This window comes from Rhipicephalus sanguineus, chromosome 9, assembly GCF_013339695.2.
Source record: "Rhipicephalus sanguineus isolate Rsan-2018 chromosome 9, BIME_Rsan_1.4, whole genome shotgun sequence".
NCBI lineage: Eukaryota > Metazoa > Arthropoda > Arachnida > Ixodida > Ixodidae > Rhipicephalus > Rhipicephalus sanguineus.
This window is the reverse complement of record NC_051184.2, coordinates 134,605,745-134,613,322: the sequence shown is the minus strand read 5'-3', so window position 1 is coordinate 134,613,322 and position 7,578 is coordinate 134,605,745. Positions and strand designations below refer to the sequence as shown.

The 7,578-nt window shown below is 42.2% G+C and overlaps 1 long non-coding RNA gene across 1 annotated transcript; it reads right to left on the bottom strand.

The window, feature by feature from the left end:
- Positions 1-237: 237 nt before the first annotated feature.
- LOC119404396 (uncharacterized) lies at positions 238-6,532 on the bottom strand. Its single transcript, XR_005186277.2, has 3 exons — positions 6,419-6,532; positions 2,729-2,801; positions 238-645 (listed from the first exon to the last, which is right to left on the bottom strand). It is a non-coding gene; the product is annotated as an uncharacterized LOC119404396 (long non-coding RNA).
- Between the last annotated feature and the right edge of the window lie 1,046 nt (positions 6,533-7,578).

Sequence of the window (7,578 nt, the reverse complement as noted above, 5' to 3'; positions counted from 1 at the left end):
TCACCCACTGGAACCATCTTATGCAGCTTAGTATGCCAAATCACAGCATGGCCAAGCCAAGATGACCACGACCCAACATAGGCAACGTTGCAGGCTAAAGTCCCTGCGATACAAGTTCGAGCATGCAAGATCCTATAAAAGTCGGCTAATTTGTGTGCTTCAATGTGCATTTCAACTGAAACACTCCTAGTGCAACCACCACGAAGCAGAGCACACCAGCACCAAGAGGTAGCGCTACGGCCACACCAGTCACACTTCAAGCCCATAGTTTGGGTGTGCTTTAAATATGGCATCATATAATGAATGGAGTGTGTATTACCATATGTTTGAATGAAGTGTTACAAGTTTTTTCTGCCTTTTACTTGATTCTGTCCATAGAAAAATCTGTAAAACTACATGTTCTACTATGAACAAAAGAGGAGTTAATTAAGGGCTCGTTTGTTAGACAAACATACAAAGCCGCCAGGTAATGAAGTCAACAAATGCCTAGGGGATGTCATTCAAATTTTTTATAGTTCGAACTGAGCATTGTTCTACTTTCTCTGGCAATCCGCCAGTTTCTGGGAGAGGTGCCGCCGCACATCCTTCATCCTTTTCTTCCCTCGTCCTCGCTCACTGCAGACCCCATGTAGACTCCGAAGAGGCCTGCACAAAAAAAAAACAATCACGATTCAAGCAACCAAATGCACTGGCGTCACTGCAAGTTCCCATATTATTTGCAAGGTTAAACGAAATAATCTAGCCAAGGCGCTTTAATACAACTAAATAGTAAGACATATTGTAGGGCAACTGGCAAGCGGTGCCACAAGTATTCTAGTACATTATTTCATATCATCGGTGCAGTGAGCATCACCTCTTGCTTTCAAATCAACGCCACGATTCAACACGTCTGCAGCTGTAATTTCACCACCAAAGGCACCACCACATTGTCTGCAAACTTACCTGTGATTGCTCTCGCATACTTTTTACTTGTCAGTATACATTTTCGTAATTTCCGTACTGGACATAATTGCAGTTCCTAGCAGAGCAGGTTTTGATCGTGCGCTTCTATGTGGCCTATGCAATCAACTTTGTTTTGGCATGTCACAGCATGGCCAAGCCATGCTGCAACATGCTGGAGCAAATTTCAGAGGCCACAAAGAGGGAAGCACAGCTCAACCTGTCAAGTGAGCCGCTGTCGCCAGCTGCACTTTAGCTGCTTATTCGACGAGGTAAGGAGGCAATGCAGTGCCGAGAAGGAGAGTAACACGATTGTCCTTAGGTGCCTGGATGGTGCGCCAGTTTATTATGCATACAATTTGAACATGCTGCGGCCTAAACACTCACAAAGTTTCAGGGTCCCTCGAGTTTACTGCCATTGTGGCACAAGACATGCTGCAACAATCTGGTATATAGGTGCCGCCGTGTTGCTGGTTTTGTTAAGAAGCCTTGAACTGCTGGCAAGTATTTTTGGCAATCTTGCCTCAACACTCGCCTGGAAGCATTGTTCTATTCAGAAATAACAATCTCTTGCTTTAATTAGAACTAACAGACAATGATGCCAAGGGAAGTGCTACGTGATGCCAACAGGCAGAAAAAGTGTTCCATGCTCGCCGTCATGGCTACTAGTGGCGCTGATTAACACTCCCAGGTTTAAAACACACATAGACCTTTTTAACAGAGAGAAGGATCGCCTCCTTTCTGGGCTGTTGCACGAGAATACGAAAGCCAATGTCACAGCCTTGGCAGTGCATTTTTGGGGGGTCACGCATGTCAACAGGACAGTGAGAGCTATGGCAGCGCCCAAGGAGACTTCATTGACAAGGTGCTTTTATTGGGCTTAAATTCAAGGAACGCACTCTTTCTCCACCTTTAGGTGTTACTTCAGGCACAGGGCAATCTTGAAATTATTTGAGCAGGTAAACCCAAGATAGAGTCCAGCACAGCACGCGTGTGCAAGCACGTGTGACGCAGTTAAGCTACACTGACTAAAAGTGGACAACCTATATTCTGGCCTGACAGCTTTGCTGGCGTGCCCAGCTGCTATCGGCATGCCAGCGCAGAGATGGAACATGCCCTATTTCACTGCACGCAGCAGTGTCAGTCCACAAAATGGCAGCGTGTGGTCTGCATTCAGAACGCACATCCGTGGTTGACTCACATTAACCAGCGATTGCATAATTGTTTGCCTGCTCGAAGGGATTACAAATCACATGTGCGTGTAGGCCAATGATAGCATAGAGTGCCGTGACACATGGAACGCCTGGGAAGCCTTAGAAATCCACTCTTTTATGTACATGATCCATTTTCGTTTCTAACACAACCTATTAATACCAATGCTAGTGTTTTTCCCAGCTACAAGGGACAGGATAGCACCATGCTTGTGAAGAAAGTAGTTTTCGATGCATAGTCAAACAGTGCACCGAACGAGAAAAAACATGCGCGTCAACCAAAAAGCATAGGTGCACAAGCATGGAACGACTAAAAGTGTACATCAACAACAAACACAGAGCTGCGGTCTCGTTATGCACCACTCTACAGTCCTGCACGCAGCACTATAGATTGTGGAATTAGCTGCCGTAGCCATTGGCATGTCCAATTTCAATGCACGTGGCCTAGCGTCGAATACACCAGACTATATCTCAGCCTTTAAGGCAACCAGCCATAAATATATTTTATTGGATATAGCCGACTACTAATAGATGTACAAGTACATGGATCCTTCAACAATGCACTGACTTCAAATTACCTTTCCATCGTCCTTTGATGACCAATAACGAAGTCGATGCTGTCCTCCTGAGCCAATGGCATCTGCGTGTCAACTGCAGAAAAAAATGAGCCGGTTTCCAAAATTGCGAGACTTTATAAGAAGTATGAATTATTGCAAGAAAAAACCAAACCAGAGCGGGCACAGATACTAATAACAAAAAGGCAAGATGAATAGGTTACATTTTGGTCCGGTACATGAACAAGCAGTGGCAGCTCACAAGAGTATTGTGTAGTACTTGCCAAAATGACCAATACTATGACAATGAAATGACAAAGGAACTTTTCTGCCAGAACTCAAAGGAAATAGTTATAAATGTTAAACAGAAAAGGTATTAACCTTAAAAGACCTAACTAACCATAAAAGACTTCAAAAATTAAAAATTAATTAAAAATCATCTTTATACCTCAATCGAAAGCAAATAAATAGTTCTTATATGGCATATTTTATCATTACATTTTTTTGTTTTAAGGAAGAAAATAATTTTCGAAGTTCCCCACTGACGTCAATGAAAAACTACAATGAGAAAGCTGCCGTATGAACAAGATAGCCGTCAACGGGGAACTTAAAAAATTATTTTCTTCCTTTTTTTTTTTAAACAAGGAAATAAGGTGATAAAACATGCCATATAAGAAGAACTATTTATTTGCTTTAGATTGAGGCACAAAGCAGATTTTTAATTTTAACATCACGTGATGCAAATTGCATCTCAATGTGGACCAACGTGAAGATTTTCTCAAATTCGTGATTTCTGCTTATAGGATTTGCAGCCTTCAGTGGCCTGAAAATATTTTTAACACAAAATGTACCTTTCCTAGAGCAAGTATTGATTACTCAGATACTCAGACATAGTCGATATTAAAAGTGAAAAAATGCAAACATTTAACATTATGGCATAGTTTCTGGACACATATATGGCAGAAAAATTGCAGTAATGTTATTGACCTTCGAACACCTTGTACAAACGTCTTTGCTTTAATATGTAAACCAAATTCACTACTGAAAAGAGACACGATACTCTCAGAATAAATTCTGTTACAAACATCACTCAGATGACATTCTGCGAAATTCGAAAGGCTCTAACGTGACTGAAAAATTACTTCTCTCCAAAATATTCTAGTAATTCAGCGTTTTCAATGCAATAAATCAGCACTACTTTTTCGAACACATTTGAGATAGTCGCCAAAGTGGCTGGGACCTGTGGTGTGGAACGGCCCTCAGAGAGCTTCGTCTGCCCCTGGGGAGGTTGTCACACTCCGAGGTGGAGTCGTGAAGGAGAGAAGGTGCAAGAGCGAGAGAGGAGCAAGCTGTTGTTGGGCTGACTGTCCTCTGCACTGCACTAATCTGCACTGCACTAATCATCTCACCTTGTAAATAAATCCATTCGATCACTACAATATCCACCCACTCTAAATCCCCTGTCACACGGCAAATCTAATGTCATTTACAGCTAATGTCTTTCGTTTGTAATGTCATTTGTTTGCTGTCACACGGGGAAACTAATGCCATTCGATGAAAATGACATTTCCTGTCGAATGAATTCCCGAAACACATTCGCATTCGATTTCGGACCGAATGCGTAGTCTCGACGCCAGGAACCTTTTAGGGAGATAACTGTTGACTTATGTATGCGTAACTTTTGTAATTCGTAAATATGTTATTCTTTACTAGATTAACTTATTACTGGTTTGATCACGTAACAGCACACGCGAAAGTTTCTAAAAGAAAGCTACTCTCAACTACAGCGGCTGGACGCCGGCCATGTTTCATTTGTGATGTCTTGTTGTTGCCCGTATCGCGGGTGTTGATAGTCCGATTGCACGTGTTTTGGTGATCAAGGTGGTGACTACACGAATTAGCTGCCGCCGTCTCATTTCTGCAGCCGGAGTGTCAGTTGTGCTCCTACGCTTTAGTTCACTGTACCAATAGTACCAACGCCCGGTCATATCGTCGGCCATGTTGGTTTTCGATTGGTTCTTGGCTTGACTTCGTTTGTGTCGCACAGCTGTGGCAAGTTGTGTAAAACGGCTGCGTTTATATTCTTCCAGCAGCTTTTTAGTAATAGAAAATTATTTTCGAGGATACAAGCATGTGAGATGCAAGTTTTAATAGATTTTTATTTGTCCCAACGTCACGGCTCAGGAGGGCTAAGGCCATGGTCATCATTTTAAAATGACATTTGTTTTCGTCGTGTGACAGCAGGCAGGTAAAATGACATTAAGTTCACCTAATGTCATTTGTTGTAAATGACATTAGATTTGCCGTGTGACAGGGTCATAACTGTACCAGCAGTTAAAACGTAGTCACAATGAATCCCCAACCAAGTCCCTACAGGACCTGTTCACTAACTTAAACCGTAGTGGCTCATCCTATACCAGTGGAGAGTGCGCACTGTGATTACTTTTTGTTGCATAAAGGTTAACAGCTTCCCTCAACTTATGACATGGCTGACGTCACAACGTGCCACAGACTAGTCGACTAATTATTCCGACTTTGGTGCAAGTGGAGCAATGCTTTCACTACTAAACATTGAAAAGCACCAAAGTGAAATGGTGGTTTCCGATAACATGCCAGAATGACACATCGTTGACAACTATATTGTAATAAACATGTGCAGCTATCTGCTTGGCAGCATGTGTGGCATAGAGCTATTGGCACTGCTGTAAATGTAGTGCAGGCTTTTATTACGAAACATGACACACGCGCTGCGCGGCTGTTCACTGCTGTTTCTTTCTGAAGGAATGCATGTCACTTGCATAAACAAAAGCAGCTCGCTGTCGCCACGCTGACCCAATATGGTACTTTCCACAACTATGCATATTCAGGAGCAGAAGCGTCACTAAGAACACTCCCACGACTAACAAGTACCCTGGCAGTGACGACGTGAGCTTAGTAGGTGACACGCTGCACACAACCAGCTAGGGACAATCAGCTGCATCTGGCAGCAGTTGACACGTTTCAATCAAACAGCACCTCTTATCACTCAGCAGCAGATTCCTCTACGTCAGATGCGTATACATGCATCAAGGAAAGCTGAACAAGTCTGTCTGGTCTGTCGTCATGTCAGCCGTTTTGAGTGTTCTATCATACAACAAGTAATTAACTGCCTAAAGCATTCTGATCAACACAGATTCTCAATTACAAACAGTTGGGCTTGGATTCTTTCTGGTTTATCATATTTTAGAAAGTGCACCAAAGTTACGTAAGAATAACAGAGTCGCTCCTACTCATTCTTCTTTGCTAATGTAATTGTGCAGCTCTTGTGTTCAAGGGATGCACCTCAAGCATAATGGATTTTGTTGCTATGCTCGTGCTTGCCGCACTGCATACAGAATGAATGAAATTTTAATTCAATCCTAACAAAACAGACTACTACAGTTGATCTTGGAATAAGTGCGAACACATACTGCAATGTCCCTTTTTGTGTTAAACCTTAAACACACCACTATATCAGTGAAAGTTAACCATTACATAGTTTATACATTTGCAGCAGCAATATTGCATGCAAACTATGATAAGCCAACTATGATAAGTTATTACTCTACATCAGCATAGGTTTCTGTAAGTACTGTATTACCAAGCAATAGCTGCACCTGCAGTGGTTATGCACCAAAAAATACAATATTTGAAAAATATGCTCTTCATTGGAACAGTGTGCTTAGCAGTACTCACCTTTAAGGGACGACAGCTTCTGTGATGTGGAGGCTGGGCAGGATGTTGCCCTTTCCTTTCACCAAGACTTTTCGGACAAAGTTCCAGTCGTGCTTCGGTTTTTTTTTTCAGCTCATCTACTGTCCAAGACATCGGACACCAAATGCCAGAACATCAAATCAGACATGACCCAGACCAACGTCCCCGAAGCCTGCTTGCCAATCCAGATGCCAGACCTGACATAAGCCTGCAATACACAATCACACGAAAAAATTGCGTGAACCGAGCATTACACAATATTAGCTAAAGTCCAGGTTTATTCTCTAAATTTATGAGAAATGTGGCTGTGAAATTGTCATTTTGCCGCAACAGAATGTTGCTGAAATTTCAGTCGAATATATTTTTGCACATCACTAAAAATCCCAAGAAACAATCTTAAGCCCTTTTAGTAAACTAGGAGTAAACATTTTTTTCGAAAGTGTCTTTAGTTTCATTCAAAATTTCTGAAAAGAAGTTTAAGGATAAAGCACAAAAAAAGGACAACATAGAAGGGTGCGGATATGTACAGGAAGTGGGTAGTGATAAGAAAGGTCAATATCAGCACGTGGCATGACTAATCATAAAAGAACTTCTCAGAACCATAAAATATGATACAAACAGAGATTAGCAGAATGAGTACAAACAGAAATTCAGAAACTGAGCAGTATCATGGTGGCCACAGCATGCGCAAAACCGTACCTTCCAAAAGCACCGATTCTTTTTCGTTCAGGTATACAGAAGACTTGTGCAACAACTTCCCATTTTAATCTGCGCTGCCTCTACAATGATACGAGTACAGTGGTCTTTGTGTTTGGAAACTACTGTGGTGTGATGAAATGAAATAACTGCAACTTTGTTGTGTTTTTCCGCAGTCTTTTCGGCACACACACCTGATCTGTCTCCTTGTTTACTTTGTGGGTTGACTCTGCAACAGAGACCAGCAGTGTCTCTGCACAGCCTGACATGTTCAGGCGGACTACTTGGGCCTTAAAGCAGGAGTCAATGGCATGGTGGCACGACCTTTCTTGGTTGTACAAACAACACATGCGAATGATAGCCCTCTCGACTAGTTTGCTGTGAGAGGTTGTATAATGCAGCAGGGCTTTGTGTGCAGGAGTTTTGTACAGCTAACAAACATGGTC